This window comes from Lepidochelys kempii, chromosome 2 (assembly GCF_965140285.1).
Source record: "Lepidochelys kempii isolate rLepKem1 chromosome 2, rLepKem1.hap1, whole genome shotgun sequence".
NCBI lineage: Eukaryota > Metazoa > Chordata > Testudines > Cheloniidae > Lepidochelys > Lepidochelys kempii.
The window spans coordinates 24,063,402-24,086,112 of NC_136381.1; positions in this window are offsets into that span (position 1 = coordinate 24,063,402).

Genomic DNA, 22,711 nt, shown 5'->3' on the forward strand with positions numbered 1-22,711 from the left:
GTAGCTGATTCAATCTGAGTAGCAATGGTTATTGCTTTTTCTAGTGTAAGTTGTGGTTCTAGAAGTAAGCGTTCTCTTACATGAAGCATGGTTGTTTTCTCAATGAACTGGTTTCTAATCCTCTCATCTGCCATATTCCCAAAGTCACAAGTTACAATCAGACTCCTCAGGGAAGCAATATACTGCATTATAGTCTCCTGTTTTCTGCTCACACTGGTGAAATCTGTAGCGATTAGCTACTACATTCACTTTTGGCACAAAAAAGTTCTTTAATGCAGTCAGTGCAGTCTCATATTTATCATCTGCAAGGGAAAAAGTGTAAAATATATGCTGCCCTTCTGCTCCAAGACAGTGGATTAGCAGAGCATGCTTTCTTACTTCAGAAATCTCTGTAGCACTGATTGCAAGCAGATAAGACTCAAACATATGGATCCAGGCAGTAAAAGCAATCGGAGGCTCACCTGGGCTTTGCAGAAAGGGTGCAGGTGGGTTCAGAGGCAGAAGATCCATCCTCATCGCCAAAATGTTGTAGCAACCAGGCAAGGTACTAGCAAACTTCAACAGCACTTTATTTTAAAGTGGAAACCTCTTTACCAAGCCGCTGCTGCACCCTCGGTAGCTCTCCCTCCACCTCCTCAACTTCCACCCCCCTCCTTCCTGTTTCCTGTCCTTTCAGACTCCCAACAGCCAGTGCTCCCAGTTCTAATAATTACAAGCAGCATCTAAACACCACAATTTAGTGGTCCATAAATAGCGTGCACAGGTTTCACAGCTTGTCCTCAGAGTCCACAATGGACACACTCTCTGGAAGTACCATTCTCTATGGCTTTCCATGTAGCCAAGACAGTAACAGTAGGTACTCTTATAGTACTTGCAATGCATAATTTGTGCACCTTAATAATGTAAAACTAATAATATATTAACTTTAATAATGTAGACTGTGTGACATTCCCTTTCAATTAATTTTAATCCAACACCTTCACCAACCCACTGTTGCTTTTCGTATCATTCTTATGCCAATTATCAAGGTCAACTCTTCTGGACCCCAGGATACCCTGAATACTGTTGTGTTGCACAGAGAAGATACAAGTAGCTCATGCAGAGATTGACTTGAGCTCCATGGGGCTCTCTGTGCTGCCAGAGAGCAGTGGGTGAGGTGGACATGAGGATTACATGGAACCACCAGCCAGGCACCTACTCCTCACTGTGTGGAAAAAGGTTCAGTAGCAGAAGAGCATCTTTGCTAGCACTATATGGGCTCAGAGGAGCCTTCTGTCTCCCTGATCCTTTGTTACTCACCAGAGCAGCACAACCCTTCTATTTGGGCTTTGTACAGGGAAGAGGCTTTTGCCCTAAGTAAATGCATATGTAACCTATTTTTCTAATAGTAAGTGTTACTAACCTCCTGCATAGCCACACACCAGGCAGTTGTCTTTGTGATTTCAGTCTAAAAATAACTGTTGAAAGATCAAAAGTAAACTTTTCTCTGGTAGCCTAGATTTTGAACAGAGCTTATTTTCCTTCAAAAGTTTTGTCCAACGTTTCCACACACTGTATATAAAACCACCTACAGGAAGCTATCCAAAGGTTGCCCACTGAAAATGACAGCATTGCAATTAACTGTAAACCACCACTGTTAATGCAAACAATGCCACAGCCTGGCAAATGGTTTCATGTGCCATTAACATTTAATGCAGAGGATTTAAAGCAGAAATCGGTAATTGAATGTATTCTAGGTGAATTTTAGGCCATAGGGTAGAAGAGATACAGACACACACATTGTGATTTAACTAGTAATGGGTAAACCTCAACAGTTTGGAGTTCTGTTATGATGAAGATGATAATACAGCAAAGCCACTTTTTTTCTGTGGAAAACAGAGTTCAGGGGAATCCAAGAATCACAGCCAAAGAGTGTAGGCAACTATCAAAGGACTTGGGAGAGGGAAGGAGCTTCTGGAACAAACTTCCATCCTCCACTGTATCCAGGCTTGTGTGGCCATAATTTGATTCCAGGTGTACTGATGCATCTTTGGGTATCCAACACAACACCATGTGATGTTGTGTTTCACCGTGATGGGACATCAAGATGTGGTGCAATGACTTTTCCTTGACAAGGTGACTGACAACTCCACCATTCACCATCCCTTACTCCTCTGAACCATAGGTGCTGTCGAAGGTCAACCAACAACAAAACAAACAAACAAACCAAAACCAAAAACCCACAACCCAGCATCTTAGCCATATGAAAGTGAAGAATCCAATAGTGACTCTCTGCTCAATAGAGGGAGCAGAGAATGAAACCTCCAGCTGTGTCACTGACACAGTTGTGTAGGAGTAGCCCATTGACACTGATACAGAAGGATAAATTACTCAGTGTGTAACTGGAACCAATTTGCCTCCCTCAGCCTTGAAAAAAAGTTCTTTCAAGCTGAAATACCTGGGAGCCAAGAGGCATCTGTATGTGTGGGGCTGCTCATCCATCTGCAGACGCTGCAGAATGGTGTAGTGGATAGGAAACAGGGCTGGGAGCTGGGACTCTCTCCTGGCTTCTATTCTCTTCTCTTCTATTCTGTTCATCTTGCTATGCTAGTATCCTCCTATGTGAAATGGGGATAATACCACTTAGTGAGCCTGACTAACTGAGATTAGTCAGGGTTGATTAATACTTGTTAAGCACTCAGAGATCCTCATATGAGAGTTGCTATCATTAGACACAGACAGGTGATTTGAGAAGGGAAAATGCCAGAAAATCCTCATCACTGTTGAGAGACCATCCTTTTCCCCCACCCCTTTGCTGCATATGCTGTTGGTACTTACAAATTTCCCTAGCAACTTGGCTCCCATGTGGACAACTGAATAGTCTAAAAAAACCCACCACAACAAAAACCCAGGACATAGTACAGAGTTAAGTCAAAATGACCTAGGACTAAAACAAACTGATGTAACTATGCAGTAGCACCTTGGTGGGTGAGGGAAGTTCTCTTGACTATTTGCATTGTCATGTCATGTCACGTTACACTGACCAGCTCACATGTCTTTAGTAATAAAACTTTGCACTTACTGTACATGGCGCCTTTCATCCAAGGATCTCAAGTTACTTTGCAAACATTAATTAAGTATCACAATGTCCCGTGAAGAAGGATGACTTGCCTAGTCAGTGGCAGAGACAAAACTAGCACTGTTTTGCTGGTCCCCCATAGCCAGATTTAGCCACTAGATGGCACACAATTTTTGCATAAATGATGCAATCCAATGCTGTTGAGCATTCAGACTTTAGGAAACAATAACTGCCTTTAAGAAAGATTCCTGAAATGAGCAGACACAAACACGATCACAAATGCAAAAACGTAACAAGCAGGAGAGAAAAACAAACTAATAAAAGGGAAATGAAAGTTAACTCTTTCCAAATGAAATACATATCCCATTAAAATATCTCATTAAAACACAGAGAAATAAATGAACACTTCTCAATATTTTTATTACTACAGATATGTTACACTGAAGTGGGCCAGAATCCAAGAACACCTCCCAACTAGGGACTCAGTCCTGCTCCCATTGTCGTCTTCGGGGTTCATTCTCCTCTCAGTTTACTATAATGTAATTGAACTGACTTCACTGGTGTCATTCCTGATTTATATCAGTGTATAGGGGGTTGTGTACATGCAGAGTTGCACCAGTTTCACTTGACGTATTGGTGCAAAAGGGTGTATATGGATACTTATTTCAGTTTATCATAAATTGATTAGGAAAAAGTTTAAGATTAAACCAAAATGCATGTCTGTACATGGGCTTGCACCAGTTTAACTAAACCAGTGCACCTTTATGTGTGGACAAGGCTGTAGATACCATGGAGAGGAGTATTCTGTAAATACCAGAGAGAGATGGGAAATCAATGAGCAGGATCAGATTCTAGATAAAAAGCGCAAAGAAATATTCCTGTTGTTCTATACTGGTATGAGTCATCAGATTTTTCTTTTTTCTGGAAACAAAATGGAGCCACACACACCAAACACAATCCTTATTTCCACCCACTTCTATAGAGGGAACAAAGTGACCTGACATTTGAGTGAATCAAGATTTCTTTTTATTTATTATAGTTAGCAACCAAGCAAGTCTACAGTCAGTCCCTGCTACTCTACCAAAATGAGCTGCCTAATGCATTCCATATCTCTAATCCTTTATTATATCTTTCCATAGTTTGAATGTGGGCCACTCCCTATCAGTCTAGAATAATGTAACATTTTCTCTCCATAAGGATTAACATTTGGAAAATGTCTTTTTATTTTAAGGTGGATGGAGTGCACCTAAAAGTGAAACTGGATTTTGTCAGACGATCTATTCAAAAGTAGCACTTTCTTGTTGTGTTTTGGTTTTTAAGAACATATACTCTGTATTTTCCTATAAATCCATTAACCTTGCACCTGTTCCTGTGAGATGCTAAGCACCTTTAGCTCCCCATGGACCAAACTGTAGAATTTGACCATTGGCTTTCACTAGAGGCAGTGCGGTGTCACACTGTCCGAAGAGGAACTCCAGAAGGGACTGTGCCTCAAGCAGGAACAATCCTTCTCCAAACAGAGAAGCCAGTACCATCCCCCTGGGCTATCCTTTAGATGCAGCTAGTGCAGATAAGGGATAGTACCCATGGCCCACCTTCTACCCACCCATCCCACTTTTGGGTTACATGCCCTCTCAGTCACAATGATGGAGTAGTCCATCTGCCACAGATTGTACCTGTGATTACAATAGAGGAGGTCCCTTATATTGCTCTCCACCATACATCCTCATAAACCGTGCCCCTATCTGGCTGCTAGAAATCAGCAAATAGAATCATAGAATATCAGGGTTGGAAGGGACCTCAGGAGATCATCTAGTCCAACCCCCTGCTCAAAGCAGGACCAATCCCCAATTTTTGCCCTGATCCCTAAATGGCCCCCTCAAGGATTGAGCTCACAACCCTGGGTTTAGCAGGCCAATGCTCAAACCACTGAGCTATCCCTGCCCCCATAGTCTACTGAGTGTAGCTGGGGACAAGTCCTTGGGTTTGTTGCCCAAGTCCCTAGCTGAGGCATGCAGCAGTCATTAAGATTATCAAAGACTGGAAGAGACAACAACAAAGTGCCTATGGTACAATAAAAGGTGTTTGCAGCATAGGCTCTAAGGTGGTGGCATAGATTTATCCGAAACAAATTATGCGAAATGAAGTTTATTTTTCTCTTTCTCCTCATTATTTTCTTTAGCATCCAAAAAGGATACTAGGCACCTCAGAGAAGAAACAAAAAACATTACACATGTCTCAAAGAAATTACAAACTCACTGAAGACCTGATGCGATAAATGGGGAGAGGATAGAATTGAGGAAGGACGAGAGTTAAAACAGAATCATGTGCACATGTAGGTGGTTCAATTAGAAGACTGAGGGGAAACGGATAGGGGTGGTTGATGGTAGTCGGAATTGACTCACTTCCTGTGAGCATTATGGATGAAGCGAGTCTGGAGTTAGGGATCTGGACGAAGAGAGGTGAGTGACTTGGCAAACCGGAACTGAGAGAGTGTTCCATAGATAGGGAACAGTATGGGGAAAAGGCACAGATGTACAAGCTGGAGAAACAGGCCATCAGAGCAGGTATCATTGGTGAGCATTCCGGTTGCATTGTTTGAGGGGATAATTAGTTTAGTGGTTAAAGGAAATGTAATGAACCTTGTATGGAAATACCTGGGACTCATTAACTGAGGAAGTCTGTGCTTAGTTTATCCATGAAAACCCATGAGAACTTCTGGAGCCTGAGGCAGACCTGCCATATTATGGGGAAAGGTTGGGATCCATTATTTCAGTTGAATGAGAGAGATTACCTCCTGCTTAGCATTAGGTTACCCTGTAGCCCTTTTGGGTCTGACTACACTCTACAGTGCAATTAAAAACCCATGGCTGGACGGTGCCAGGTGATTTGGGCTAAAGGGCTCAGACTAAGGGGCTGTTTAATTACAATGTAGATGCTGGGGCTCAGGCTGGAGCCTGCGTTCTAGGATCCTGCAAGGGCGGATGGTCCCAGAGCCCGGGCTCCAAAGTCTGAAGCAAATACAACAGTTGGAGAGTCAGATACTTGTGCTCCCTGCCACAGGATGATGTAGTGAAAGTCATAGGTAGAGGCAGTGGAGTACAGAATGTTGAACAGTGTCTTAATGGAAGATGTACACATCCTTGTGCAGAATAATAGACATTAGCACAGGAACTGTTGTGACCACAACAGTTAAGGTTCCATAAGTGTTTCCATTCTACTCCACGAAGGCCAGGTTTCTGGAGGTTTTAGGTACTGTGAAAGGGTCGGGCCAGATGGCTACAGGAGAATAATAGAAGGCAGATATATTAGCCCCAGGTTAAGTAGATCCCTTTTCCCTGGGTAAGGTAACAGGGAAGGTTCCAGAACAATCAGGAACCTTCTGGAGACAATTAATACAGACAGGCTGATTAAAACACCTGCAGCAAATCAAGAAGCTGCTAGAATCAATTAAGGCAGGCTAATCGTGGCACCTGGGTTTAAAAAGGAGCTCACTTCAGTTTGTGGTGCGCGTGTAAGGAGCTGGGAGCAAGAGGCGCTAGGTGCTGAGAGTGAGAACGCGGACTATTGGAGGACTGAGGAGTACAAGCATTATCAGACACCAGGAAGAAGGTCCTATGGTGACGATAAAGAAGGTGTTGGGAGGAGGCCATGGGGAAGTAGCCCAGGGAGTTGTAGCTGTCACACAGCTGTTCCAGGAGGCACTCTAGACAGCTGCATTCCACAGGGCCCTGGGCTGGAACTCGGAGTAGAGGGCGGGCCCGGGTTCCCCCCAAACCTCCCAACTCCTGGTCAGACACAGGAGGAGTTGACCTGGACTGTGGGTTCACGAAAACAGCCAAACTGAGGGCTGCCATGAAGCTCCAAGGCAAGCAAATCCACCAATAAGTGCAAGACCCACCAAGGTAGAGGAGGAACTTTGTCACAGTACCTAAAGATGAAGATAGATATCCACAAAGTGTCTAAAAACCACTACAAATCTGGCCTCTAGTATCAGTTGTTTGTGGCTTTCCGAAACTTTTGCTCATCAAACTTTTGCTTGGTCTCTGTCCAAAGGTCAATGTTTTTGTTAAGTTGGAATAAAACATATCATTATTTCATGCCAACTATTGCTCTGTACTGCAAATGTGAACCCTCCAAAGGCCATCACCAGGGCCAGGGAGTAGTGCAGAGGGACTCAGTGTGAATGCCTCAGCCTTCTTCAGATGACCCAAGATCTGCAGGCTTTTCATTCTCATGGATATTTTGGTTTCTTTTGGCTTTGAGGGCCATGCCTCCTCCTCACACCATATGGGAACTGGAAAGCAAATCCTTTCCCATTAACAAAGGTCTTTCCACAAACTTAAATGAGAGGTGGATGTGGTCATCAGTGGAGGAATAAGCAAAACTGTATGCAAAAACAGAACAACAAATACATAGAAACTCTGAGCTAGCACCTGAGCTGGCAAAACAGCAGTATTCCATTGATGTCAATGGTGTTATGACAATTTACACCTGCTGAGGATCTGGTCCATGTATGAATGAAATGAGGCAAGCAAAAATTTGACTACAGTAGATGAAAACTCTGAGCTCCACAGTGCTGGACATGGAATACTCCAAATACAATTAAAACAGTTAGTGTGACACTGCTAATCAAATAGCTTTTTTGTAATTTCACAATGCATTGCTATGGGGTGTCACAAATTTAAGATAATAACTTCAACATGTTTACAAGCAAAGGAAAAATAAATGTGTTAAGATAAGGTCCCACTCTAACCAGAAAAGCAAATAGGTAGCAATTTTATGGTTTGCAAAACAGTTTGAGTATTCCTAATGCTTCCAGTGTTGTCTGTGTTATACTTATGCAGAAATTGAAGATGTCTTTGATCTTTATAATTTCAGTTCTAGCATTGTGGATTTATTATTTTCTTCAGCATCCAAAAAGATACTAAACACTTCAGAGAAGAAACAGAAATTGGAAATTACAATCTCATTGCAGACCTGATGCAATGTGATAAAATAGTCCTTTGCTCTCAGACCCAGTTAGTGTTTTGAATACTTTTTGCAGTTACTTTCATTTGAAAAAGACTGATTGGTTTTCAGTCTGAAACTTGAAAAGCCCCTGATCTAAATTTATCATTTAGACATTCTGCATTCTAAACGGTTTTCACTTTTGTTTGTTTGGCTTTATTTGCATCCAGAGACCACAAAAAGAGAGTAGAAGCCAGTTAATTTTGTGCCAAGCCTTAGACTGTCTGAACAACACATTAGATTTCTTCCAGATTGGTGCAGGATGGCTGGTTTTTTTGTAAATTGCCTTCAGTTAGTTTGGCAGTTTTAACATTTACATAATCTGCACATATAATCTAGAGTCCATGAAACAATGGTCTCTTCTGATCTTTTGTACAGATTCCTAAAGACAGAAAGATTTAGGCCACAAACTAAAACAACAGAGATCTTAGTTCAGAGGGATTAATCTGTTGTTCTGTACAGATGTAGCATCTATGCAGAAGATCTCTATTACGTCATGCTATTATCAATTAGTGATCCCTCTCCATCTCTTAGAATGAAATTGAGAAAGAAATACATCTGGCCTGGTCTACATCTAAAATTTAGGCTGACCTAGCTACATCGCTCAGGGCTGTAAAAAAACGTGCACCCTGTGTGATGTAGTTGGGTGTAGACACAGCAGAATTCTCCCATTGACCTAATTAACGCCTCTCGGAGAGGTGGATTACCTACATCAACAGAAAAACCCCTTCCTTCCGTACAGGAAGCGTCTACACTACAGCCGCTTAGCTGCAGTGTGGTTGCTATGCCGCTATAGCATATAGACGTACCCTCTGGTATAGTCCTAATGCAGCAAAAGAATGGGTGTAGTATCTACTCCAAAAAGCTAGCATTACTCTTGTAAAGAACTTATGCTATGTCTACACAGCAGTTGGGTGGGTGCTTCCCAGCACGGGTAGATGGAAGCACTAGCTCTGCTCAAGCTAATTGGCTCGAAATAGCAATGTGGCTGCAGCAGCATGGGTGGCGGCTCAGGCTAGCCACCCAAGTAAAAATGCTGCCTGACCCTGTGGGTACATCCTTGGGCAGCTAACCTGAGCTGCTGCCCATGCTGCTGGGGCCATACAGCTATTTTTAGTGCACTAGCTTCAGCAGCCCTAGCATGTGTCTGTCTCCGCAGGCAGGGAAGCACACTCCGAGCTGCTGTGCGAACAGGACCAGTCAAGCTCAGCGCACAGAGAGCCTGATCCAAAGCGATCTGCTGGCAAGAGGAGTCTCTTCATTGACTTCAGTGGGATTTGGATCAGGCCCTAATGTGAACAAAACAAGGATAGCAACACATGCCCTTTAAATTCCGCCAGATGACTAGAATGATTTACTTGATATAGACCTCAATGAGATTTGATCGAAGGGCCTGGGGTTGGGGGAGTGAGGGGGGAAATATGCCCTCTCAACTCATAATTAGGGCCCTACCAAATTTGTGGTAAAAAATGATTGGTGTATGGAGCATCTGCCACATGAGGAGAGATTAATAAGACTGGGACTTTTCAACTAGGAAAAAAGATGACTAAGGGGGAATATGATAGAGGTCTATAAAATCATGACTTGTGTGGAGAAAGTAAATACAGAAGTGTTAATTACTCCTTCTCATAACACAAGAACTAGGGGGTCACCAAATGAAATTAATAGGCAGCAAGTTTAAAACAAACAAAAGGAAGTATTTTTTCACACAACACACAGTCAACCTGTGGAACTCCTTGCCAGAGGATATTGTGAAGGCCAAGACTATAACAGGGTTCAAAAAAGAACTAGATAAGTTCATGGAGGATAGGTCCATCAATGGCTATTAGCCAGGATGGGCAGGGATGATGTCCCTAGCCTCTGTTTGCCAGAAGCTGGGAATGGGCAACAGGGGATGGATCACTTGATGATTACCTGTTCCATTCATTCCCTCTGAGGCACCTGGCATTGGCCACTGTCAGAAGACAGGATACTGAGCTAGATGGACGTTTGGTCTGACCCAGTATGGCCGTTCTTATGTTCTTATTTGGTAAATTTCACAATCATAGGATTTAAAAAATCATAAATTTCACAGTTTCAGATATTTAAATCTGAAATTTCACAGTGTTGTAACCATGGAGGTCCTAACCCAAAAGGGGCTTGTGGGGCAGAGTCACAAGCGGGGCCATCCCTTCCCCTACGCAAAGTACACAGCTGCATAGGGCACCCGGAAATTTGGGGAACCAAATTCCCTGGTGCCCTACGGAGCTGCATGCTGATGCAGCCCCTGCTCCACCTCTTCCCCATGGTCCCCACCCCAGCCCCGCCCCTTCCCACTCCTGCTCTGTCCCAGCCCCGCCCCCACTCCCGTCAGGACTGCAGCAGAGCTGGGCCTGCACTCTCTGGCGGTGGGGGGCGGGGAGCTGCGTAGGGCCCCAGAATAGCTAGGGATGGCCCTGGTCACAAGGCTACTACTGCTGCTGGTGGCAGCACTGCTTTCAGAATTGGGCTCGAAGCCAGAAGCTGCAGCCGGTTCCTGGAAGTGGGTTGACCCAGCCCCAGGAGCAGCCTGCGCAGGGGAACAGGAAGTGCCACCCCTGTCCAGCCCAGCCAGGACTAGCAGCTGGAGCCAGGCACAAGGTGGGAGCCCCCGGCCGGGGTGCCCCAGCTCTGCCCCTCCCTGGCTCCAGGACCAGCACTTGGGGGATAAAAGGGCCTTGGGCTGGCTGTGTGTGTTGGGGGGGAGTGACCATGTCACCCACCTGAGCGTGGCATCTTGAGCAGTTGCACACATTGCCCACCCGTAAGGCTGGCCCTGGCCCCCTGCAAAAAGTGGTGCCTTCCCCCATACCATGTGACCCTCATTTCTGTGTTGCTGCTAGAAGTGATGCTACCTTCAGAGTTGGGTACTCGGCCAGCAGCTGCCACTCTCCAGCCACCCAGCTCTGAAGGCAGCGGAGAAGTGAGGGTGGCAATACCGCGTCTCCACCCACACACACAATAGCCAGATTTCACGGGAGAGACCAGAGTTCACGGTCCATGATGCATTTTTCACAGCCGTGAATTTGGTAGGGCCCTACTCATAATCTAAACCCAGGAATGTAAGTGAAAACAAGAACACAGCTAAATAAATTGCACGCAAACCTGATTCTTTGATTTTTTTTCTCAAATCCTCCGCTCCTCTTTTTTTAACATAGCAGAATCTGTTCAGCACACATTGGATCTTTAACTTCCATCCTGAACAGTCACTGGAGACAGGCAGGAAGAACCTCAGTTCATAACAATGAACCCATCCAAATCACAGCACGTTTAACAATGCAACACATCTCTAGCCCTGCATTGTAGTGTAATCCACACACCTCCTGGGTGTAGTGTTTTGTCCCATCTCGTGGCACTGAGACCACTGAGAGAGAGAGAGAGAAAGAGAGAGAGAGAATAAGTAATGAGTCTGCTGTACAGCCTTAGCTAAGAGCCATATGGCTTTTAGCTCCTGCAGTAGAAGCTCATGCATTTAGCTCCAGAGATCCCAGGTTTGATCCTGCCCACCGACGACCAGGGTCTCTCCATGTTACAGTAGTATCATCATTGGTTCTGAGCCCAAATCCTGTTGTGTGACTTCACATCCTGTGTAAGGGGGAGGGATAGCTCGGTGGTTTGAGCATTGGCCTGCTAAACCCAGGGTTGTGAGTTCAATCCTTGAGGGGGCCATTTAGGGATCTAAATGGCCCCCTCAAGGTCAGCTCCCAGACTGCTGCGCTGGGCATCACAAAATGGGGAAGAGATGGCCAGCCCTCTGTGGAGATAGAGGTGGTTAGGGACTATTTAGAAAAGCTGGACGTGCACAAGTCCATGGGGCCGGACGAGTTGCATCCGAGAGTGCTGAAGGAATTGGCGGCTGTGATTGCAGAGCCATTGGCCATTATCTTTGAAAACTCGTGGCGAACCGGGGAAGTCCCAGATGACTGGAAAAAGGCTAATGTAGTGCCAATCTTTAAAAAAGGGAAGGAGGAGGATCCTGGGAACTACAGGCCAGTCAGCCTCACCTCAGTCCCTGGAAAAATCATGGAGCAGGTCCTCAAAGAATCAATCCTGAAGCACTTGCATGAGAGGAAAGTGATCAGGAACAGCCAGCATGGATTCACCAAGGGAAGGTCATGCCTGACTAATCTAATCGCCTTTTATGATGAGATTACTGGTTCTGTGGATGAAGGGAAAGCAGTGGATGTATTGTTTCTTGACTTTAGCAAAGCTTTTGACACGGTCTCCCACAGTATTCTTGTCAGCAAGTTAAGGAAGTATGGGCTGGATGAATGCACTATAAGGTGGGTAGAAAGCTGGCTAGATTGTCGGGCTAAACGGGTAGTGAGCAATGTCTCCATGTCTAGTTGGCAGCTGGTATCAAGTGGAGTACCCCAAGGGTCGGTCCTGGGGCCGGTTTTGTTCAATATCTTCATAAATGATCTGGAGGATGGTGTGGATTGCACTCTCAGCAAATTTGCGGATGATACTAAACTGGGAGGAGTGGTAGATACGCTGGAGGGGAGGGATAGGATACAGAAGGACCTAGACAAATTGGAGGATTGGGCCAAAAGAAATCTGATGAGGTTCAATAAGGATAAGTGCAGGGTCCTGCACTTAGGACGGAAGAACCCAATGCACAGCTACAGACTAGGGACTGAATGGCTAGGCAGCAGTTCTGCGGAAAAGGACCTAGGGGTGACAGTGGACGAGAAGCTGGATATGAGTCAGCAGTGTGCCCTTGTTGCCAAGAAGGCCAATGGCATTTTGGGATGTATAAGTAGGGGCATAGCCAGCAGATCGAGGGACGTGATCGTTCCCCTCTATTCGACATTGGTGAGGCCTCATCTGGAGTACTGTGTCCAGTTTTGGGCCCCACACTTCAAGAAGGATGTGGATAAATTGGAGAGAGTCCAGCGAAGGGCAACAAAAATGATTAGGGGACTGGAACACATGAGTTATGAGGAGAGGCTGAGGGAGCTGGGCTTGTTTAGCCTGCAGAAGAGAAGAATGAGGGGGGATTTGATAGCTGCTTTCAACTACCTGAAAGGGGGTTCCAAAGAGGATGGCTCAGGACTGTTCTCAATGGTAGCAGATGACAGAACGAGGAGTAATGGTCTCAAGTTGCAGTAGGGGAGGTTTAGGTTGGATATTAGGAAAAACTTTTTCACTAAGAGGGTGGTGAAACACTGGAATGCGTTACCTAGGGAGGTGGTAGAATCTCCTTCCTTAGAGGTTTTTAAGGTCAGGCTTGACAAAGCCCTGGCTGGGATGATTTAACTGGGAATTGGTCCTGCTTCGAGCAGGGGGTTGGACTAGATGACCTTCTGGGGTCCCTTCCAACCCTGATATTCTATGATTCTATGATCTGGGGCAAAAATTGGGGGTTGGACTAGATGACCTCCTGAGGTCCCTTCCAACCCTGATATTCTATGATTCTGTACCAGATGGTCAACGGAGCTACAGTATTACCTGTGGGCAAAAAGTTATAGTAGTCACAGAGGGATATAATGGTGCCTGCAAGGGAAAGAGATCATATAATTAAGGCCGGTGTGCCAATCTCAGTACAGTAAGTTTGAAAATGTTGTCCTGATTGACCTAAGCCTTAGGCATCTAAATAAATATAGCCTGATTTTCAGAAGTGCTGATTTTCCACAGTTAAATGGGACTTCCCAAGGAATGGTGTATGTTCAATGACTCAAAAATCCGACTAAATACATTATCAGAATACAATTTTTTACTTAGGAGACCAATTTAGAAAATGTTGGCCTATGTACAGCCCTGAGCCTTCGTTCAAAACTTAAACAGGCCCTTTCAAAGCCCTACACAAAATTAACTTTTATTCTTGTAGTCTGTGCTACATTTGTCCTCATTTTGTCCGAAAACAGGAGACTAAAGATGCTGCTAGAGAGACAAAGATTTTTATCCACCCATGACTCTCATATGGCCCTCCGTGCCATATCTGAGCACCTTGTTGTCTTTACCGCGTTTAGCCTCATATCACCCCTGTAAATTAGAGAAGTGTTATTATCCCCATTTTACAGGTAACTGAAGCTGAGAGAGACTATGGGACTTGCCTAAGCTCACAGTAGAGGTTTATGGCAGAGCAGAAACTTGAACTCAGATCTTCCAAGTCACAAGCTCGTATTCTACTCACTGGACTATCCTCTCTCTCCTTATAGTACTTCTGGTCTCCTGTAACTCCAGGAGACATAAACCCTGTCTCCATCCACTAGTCATTACTGCCTCTCCATCCCCCAGCTTCATCCCCCTCTGCTTGGCTACAACTCCAAGAGAAGACAGAGCTGTAAACATGGGTGGGGATTTTGAGGGGACTCTGCATTTTCAGAGAGAATAGATACTGCTGTCATTATGTGCTTACCATTTTTTATAGATATTTGCAAACATTTCATCCCCTCTGTGCCTACAAGCAGAGAGGACAGTTTAGTTCCATATGAGCAAGTTCTTGTGCGGTATCCGCTCCTTCTTCCTGTCTCTGAAATGGGAAGGTGGCCAAGGGGCATCCAATCAGCATGAATTAGTTCTTCTTCTGGGATGGTTGAATGAGGAGCCCTCCAAACAAAGAGCCAACACAGCTGGAAAAAATAGGAAAGAGCAAGACCTTACTGAAAACCAGATGCTGAATTCATGTTTTCCTCCAGGAAAAAAATAAATTATTGTAACGAAAAGAACTCTAAACTTTTTGTGTTCGAATAAAACCGAAAGAAAAGATTGCTCCTGAGCTTTTAAGTAGACATGTTTTATTATTTTAATTAGTTTGAAATAAGTTTGACATATTTACATTTGAAATCCTGTTATTGATTGGAAAAGAAACAGGCTTCCTGGCCTGGCAATGATCAGTGCAGTTGATACGTTAGACTTGTTTTGTCTCTTCTAATACTGCTTTTACAAAATTGCTGTTGTTTTTGGATTAGCTGAATTGCAGAGTTAATTTACGTGAAGGGATTTAACAGACAAAAAAGAAATCCCTTTAAACTCTGACTGTGCTTCATGAGATGGGACAGGATGTACAAAGATGGGGAAGGGTGTAGCAAGAAAATATTGATTCTATTGGGAATGGTCTGCTGAACAGCACAAAAAATCTAGGGTATCTGGCATTCTAGTAATATACGGGGGATTGCAAGTGAAGTAATGGCAGAAGAGAGAAAAGGGCAGGTGTCAAGGCTGATTCCCCACTCTGGTACTTTGAGTGCAGAAGGTGGGGGCCCGCAAGGATTCTAAAAATTAATACTGGCCACTCCAGGCTGGTATTAAACTCCCAGGGTCACAGCTTCTCTCTGACCTTGGATCGGTAGATGCTGCCACCATCCAAGTGTAAAAAAACCCCTTGGGACCCAGGAAGGCGCACTTGGGAATTCCTCTCTGTGGGGTACCCTCAAGCCCTTTCACTGCCCCCTCCGGGAAAGAGCTGAGAAACAAAACAAAGGAAATTAGCTGTTTCCCCCAGCAAATCAAACAACATATGCACAAACCTCTTAGGACACCAAAAATCCAATCCTGTTCTTAAAAAAGGTAAATTTTATTAAAAACAAAAGGAAAGAAAATACATCTGGAACTTAGGCTTTTGCTAGATTTAAAAAACCCACTTACAAAAATTAAACATCAAGAAAAACCTTCTTGAGGTCCAGCTTAAAGGTTACAAGCAAAACAAAAAGCATTTGGGGTTAGCACAGAGGAGTCCACAAGCCTTACAAAATAAAAGAAATAAACCTGATCATGTCTTTCTAGACATTTCTGATTTACTTACATATCTGGGTTTCCAAATAAGCAATCTGTAGGTATGATCTGATGGTTTTTCATACCTGGCTTAAAGCTTCTCACAACACAATGGCTGCCCTGTTCCCCTCTTCCCTGGACAACCATAACACACAGACAAAGGGAAGTTTTTTCTCCCAATTTTAAAAAGTTCTAGCTCTCCCACTGGCTCTTTTGGTCAGGTGCTCATTCCTTTCCTTCTACCTATGGACTTTTTTAACCCTTTACAGGTAAAGCAAGTAGAGAACAGCTACTAAGAGTAATTTTATAGCTAATTTACTGGCTGGGTGTCCATAAAAGGGAACTCCCACCACCCCCTTCATTTATCACAGGAGGTGTCAAATGTTGTAAAAGCCAGATTCACATTGAAGGAGTTAATTGGTTGTAGCTAGGTAAATGGAAGGAATTTGGGCCCAGATCTATAAAGGTGTTTAGGTGTCTAAGTCCTAGTCTTGAGTTCCACTACGATCCACAAAACCCCTACTGACCCCTGGAGATGCCTAAACTTAACAGTCCTTTAATTATATATCTACAGTGGAACAGTTTCAGCAGGAGAGACTAAGACTATCCTTACAGTCCCTTGCAGACAATAACGTGGACTCCCCAAAACAACTGAAAATAGTGGAGAGGTGGAGGCAGTATTTGAGAATAGAAAGGGAAACATCCAGGGAGCTCTTCAAAGAGATTGTAGGAGTGGCAAAGGACAGCATGGCAGTTCCCAGGGCTAGCATTGCCATGGCCAGTGAAAGCTGCAGAGGCAACTCCTGGAGGCAATACAAAATCAGAAAGGAAGGTTACCCACCTTATAGTAGCCAGAGTTTTTCAAGACATGTGGTCCCTATAGGTATTCATTGTGGGTGTGCATGTGCAAAAGAGAATTGGTCCACTGGTCCACTCCTGTGCCCTTCACCTCCTTGTGCTCCCAACTGAGGGTATAAAGGGTGGTACAGACTGACTGACTCTCCACTTCCTACTCTACTACAAATCATACCAGGACCTGAGCAGAGGGGAAGGAAGGAGGCTCATGAATACCCACAGGGACCATGCATCTTGAAGAACTCCAGTGACTACAAGGTAAATAACCTTCTTTTCTTCTCTAAGTGCTGATCTTTATGTGTATTCACAGTGGGTGACTCCCAAGCTGGGCTCATTGAGGAGGAGAGTGCAAGGAAGAGTCCTGCACCACAGACTGCAAGATTGCTGAACTGAAGGAAGTATCTCCAGCCGAGGCTTGAAGCAGGTTGTAATGCCTGGTGGAAGAGTGAATGGAGCCAAAAGTCACATATTTCTGAGAGAGGAATTCCCAACAGGGAAGCCACCGAAGCAGCTTGGGTTCTTCTTCTGGGGTTGTTGAACAAGAATCCCTCTGACTGTTTTTAGTTCCTCGATGAGTTGGCACTGGTATGACCACAGATGGAATACTGTGTAACCCCATTAGGGTTTAGAGAATACAGCTCCCTTTAAACCTTGTCTTGAGGCAGAGGAAGGCTTGGTCATTCCAGGAAGAAGTGCTGGTTGTTCCAGAGGGAGGGGAGTTGAGGTAGGGAGAGCAACAGGGGCGCGTATGTTTCTGGAGCTTCAGACAAGAGGCCTTCAGGGCGCAGGCCCTCACGTAGAGAAGCAGCCAAGAACCTGCCCAAGCCAGGGAAGAACAGAGCAGCCGACCAGGGATGTCCAAAAACAGGAGCCAGGAGGAGCACTGTGCTGGGAATAAATCATCCGAGAAGGACAAACTGGAGCCGGACCTGGTGTCACCATCACCCAGAACTGTATAGGGCCGTGAGTACTGGGGCTTGAGACCTTGCATTGGGAAGAAGGAGGGAGGCTGAAGATAGTTGCTCTATCTGGGTTTGCAGAGAGCCAGAAGAGGACATTGGAGGAGGTTGCTGGGAAAAGTTTACTGGTGCTGAAGATGATCAGGAGCACCCAACGACTCACTGCTGGACTGGAAAACTGCCCAGGATTCCTGACCTCTGAATCTAGACGCATTGTTCAACCTCTGCCCTTTCATATAGTGGTACCCTGGTCCCATGGGTCCTCATGTTGGCTGTAACCCTGTTTTACCACTCCTCCTATCTTCTGCCCTTGTTGTTTTTCTCCATTCATCCCTCTGTAAATACATATTTCCCTTTCCTATATTCATTGTACTATTCCAGGGTGTGTGTCTTTGTGTGTGTGTGTTTACTCTGAGGGGTGGGGGAGAGTGGTTGGAATGGGTGTCCCTGGGGCAGAAGGGAGTTTCCCTGCTGCGTTCCTGCACATGCCATAGGCCGGAGACACCCTATAAAGCAGACTCCATCTTAGCCACGAGGGCGCTATAGTTACAACTGTATCCAGTTCTGGGACCCACAGTTCAAGAAAGATGTTGATAAATTGGAGAGGGTTCAGAGAAGACCCTCAAAACTGACTAAAGGATTAGAAAACATGCCTTACAGTGATAGACTCAAAGAGTTCAATCTATTTATCTTAACAAAGAAAAGGTTAAGGGAGTTGATTTCAGTGTGTGGAGAACAAATATTTAATAATGGGATCTTCAATCTAGCAGAGAAAGGTATAGCATGATCCAGTAGATGGAAATTGAATCTAGACAAATTCAGACTGGAAATAAGGTGTACATTTTAAAGAAAATAATTAACCATTGGAGCAATTCACCAAGGGTCATGGTGGATTGTCCATCACTGATAATTTTACATCAAGATTGGATGTTTTTCCTAAAAGATCTGCTCTAGGAATTATTTGGGGAAGTTCCATGGCCTGTGTTGTACAGGGGGTCAGGCAAGATGATCACAATACTTCTTTTTGGCCTTGGAATCTATGACAGTCTGCAGGGGTGGGGGAGCTTCTATAAGATTTAACAAAGGAAGATATAAGTGAAAACCCACCTAAAGGCTTTCGGAAGAGATTGCTTCCCCTTTCATTCTTTCACCAATAATGACAAACAACCTTGGAGACTTCCAAAAGGGGTTTGTCCTGTGCAAGCAGAAAGGCTAGAACCTTGCATATGCCCAGTGAGTGGAGCTTTCTGTCCTTTGTGTTATGGTGAGGCTTTGGGTAGAACACCGGAAGGTGAACAATCTGGTTTAGGTGAAACTCAGAAGGTACCTGAGGGATGAACTTGGGATGCAATCTGAAAGATACTTTATCTCTGTGAAAGGCCATGTATGGACAGTCTGCCATACAGTCCCCAAGCTCAGCTACTCTCCCAGCAGAGGTAATTGCCGTCAGCATGGAAACCTTCACAGATAGGTGTAGAAGGGTGCAGGAGGCTGCAATGCCAGGCAATATCTTTGGGGACCATGTTGCATTAAATTGATATATTGTTGTAGGCCAGGGATTATATATAACTCCAAGGAGGAGGGTTACCACAACTTCTCCAGGAACCAAAAACAGTAGGTGGTGATTAAGGTGAATCACTCAGGTTCCTCCAGTATGGAGGCTTTCATATACTGGTTCAAACTGAGTTTTTCAGAGCCCAACAGAGAAAGAAAGGGCTTTGGGCATAAAAAGGATGCATTTAAACAGACTCAAGGCCTTCTTTCTGATCTAGGAAATGGACAGGACCTTCTGTGCAATGGGAGCGCCAACCCTTGTGGAAGAGTTGGAAAGACTTTGGCCCACTACGGCCCCATAAGACTGATGGGTGTTTCCAGATATGTTTAGAGTGTGTTTAAATCTATTTATTGTTCTTATTATGTTTTCTCTATAATGCTTTTATCTCAAGAATAAATGTACTTGCTTAGAAATACCCTGTTCATAGTCCTCAGAGAGAAAGCCATGCACAGGTGCTGGTCAGTAGGCAGCATGGCTAGCTGGGGATATCACAGTGTAAAGCAGGGCACCAGCCTTAAAACACTCCAGTCAAGATCCCTGCACAGAGACAGGTGATGGCTGGAGTTCTGAGACCTGACTGGGCACTCCTGGGAGTGGACCACAGAGCAGGGGATACAAACACAGTTACCCTGAAACTATGACAAAGATATTCCAGGATGAGCTGGATTCCCAATTCCTGAGGAGGTAAGTGGTGCTGTTGACACCACAAGGAGACTCATTTCCGCTTGGCAGCATAGCACTTCCTTGTAGAGGGGCTCCTGCTATTGTTAAGGGTGGACTGCACATCCTGCGAACAAGCTCTCTCTATGCTTGTTATCCACCCAAAAACCACACAACCAGATGAAGGGAAGCTGGGATGGGGTGGTTGGTCCTGGCGTCATTCCGTGGCAGTAGGTCCAGGAACAGCTGCAAGTGAATGTATGGGTGGGAAGCCAGCTGCAGGATGATGGTGAACCAGAACTGTCTCAGCCACCAGGGAGGTATCAGGATCACCACTGCCCTGTCCAGATTGATTTTCCCAAGGATGAGGGATAGGAGGGGAGGCATACATCAGCGGGTCTGACCACTGTACCAGGTAGGCTTCCCATTTGGAGTTGAGGCCCTGAGCAGCTTGGAAGCAATAAGTTGAGCAATGCTTGTTCTGCTATGTTACAAAAAGGTCCTAGGATGGGACACCCCATTGATGAAAGAGGTACTATACTACCGATGGATAGAATTCCCACTCATGATTTCTGTGGAAATGCCAGATGCACCATTTCCAGAGCTGCACCTTTTCCCTGCAGAGTGGGATAGATCACGCTCCTCACTGCATATCTACCAATGTAATATATGCCATCATGTGCCAGCAATGCCCCTCTGCCATGTACATTGGTCAAACTGGACAGTCTCTACATAAAAGAATAAATGGACACAAATCAGACGTCAAGAATTATAACATTCAAAAACCAGTCGGAGAACACTTCAATCTCTTTGGTCACTCGATTACAGACCTAAAAGTTGCAATTCTTCAACACAAAAACTTCAAAAACAGACTCCAACAAGAGACTGCTGAATTGGAATTAATTTGCAAACTGGATACAATTAACTTAGGCTTGAATAGAGACTGGGAGTGGATGGGTCATTACGCAAAGTAAAACTATTTCCCCTTGTTTATTTCCCCCCATCCCCACCGTTCCTCAGACGTTCTTGTCAACTGCTGGAAATGGCCCACTTTGATTATCACTACAAAAGGTTCCCCCCTCCCCAGACCCCTGCTCTCCTGCTGGTAGAGGATCACGCTTTTGTTCCCTTAAGGGATCACGCTTTTGTTACAGTGTGTATGGTAACACCCATTGTTTCATGTTCTCTATGTATATAAATCTCCCCACTGTATTTTCCACTGAATGCATCCGATGAAGTGAGCTGTAGCTCACGAAAGCTTATGCTCAAATAAATTTGTTAGTCTCTAAGGTGCCACAAGTACTCCTTTTCTTTTGCGAATATATTTACTGACTCTTTAATAAAGATCACGGCAGAAATCGATACAAGAAGATGAAGAACACATAGTATGGGTGTACAGCTCCAACCAGTCTTTCCAAATGTGTATAAATTCCACTAAGAAAATAGAAAAGGAGTACTTGTGGCACCTTAGAGACTAACCAATTTATTTGAGCACGAAAGCTCATGCTCAAATAAATTGGTTAGTCTCTAAGGTGCCACAAGTACTCCTTTTCTTTTTGCGAATACAGACTAACACGGCTGTTACTCTGAAACCTGTCACTAAGAAAATAGAAACTTTGTTTCTAATAGTCATATCATAAGAACATGAATTTGAAAGTTTGTAGTCTGGAACACAAATCTCATTTGGCATGCTGCTGTGAAATAGTTTATTTCAGGATGATGTTCATCACCAACCTCCTACTTCATAGTTTTGGCACAAAAGAGTTTGCAGTTCCATCAGAAAGTGTTACATGATTAAAGAGCTCCTTCTGAGGGGAAATTTTGGCTATAATTCTTGTAAGCAAGACCAGGTGCTTATCTTAACTGGATGTCTTTTGTTTAGAGATTCATAACTAATGTTGTAAATTTGGGATAGCTTTTATTATAGCAGGAAAATATGATACATACAGCATTGTATAAATTCTGTATTACAGATTTTATTTATTCTTCAAAATTAAATTACTCTTAATTTTGTTTTAGCTTCAGTCTTGCTGTTCATACAACCATTGTGACAAATTTTAATTACAGTTTGCATTTTATTTGACTTAGTTATAAAAGTTTACTTTGGGTTGAATGTTTGCTTCAGAATCTTTTGGCTCTTGAAATGGTTTTTAAAAAATATTTGGAACAAGGATTTTCAATTTTACATTTATTTCCTTAATGAAAAAAGTTAAAAGCTGAGGAAATTTTGAACAGCTAGAGTGACAGAATTACGTTTTTCCTTTTCTGACTAACTTTGGAGGGATGGAAAAAGGGGGGGGAAAGTGAGGAAAACCTTTAGACATAATTCATTCTAGTGGATTCATTGGCAAAAAAGGAAAATTAGAGAAGTAGTCAAGAAAAATACAACAATCGAAGTCAAGTTGTTTATTAGTCTGGCATCTTAGCCTTAGGCCACAGTGCACAATACGATAAATACAGATTTTTTTTAAATACATAACATAAAGCACAAAATCAGCCCCTCTCCCAGGAGCAATTACACTTCTTAAAACCATAAGCCTTCTCTCTCACTTTTGCCTGGTGAAAATGTTCTACTTTGTGTGAATTCTGAAGAGTAAATAAAATCTGAAATATAGAGTTTATACAATGTTGCATATGCTGTATTTTCCTCCTATATTAAAAGCCTCTGGGTCAGAGAGCGAGAGTATGTGTCTATAGCCTGATAGTTCGGGCATTTGCCTGGGATATGGAAGACCCATTGACTCAGGCAGAGCAGTGACTTGAATCTGAGTCTCCCACATTACCGATGAGGGTATGTCTACCTGAGCTGGAAGGCTCAGTCCCAGCTGTAGACATACCTTGAGGAACCTAACCACTAGGTTCTTGGCTATACCAGGATAG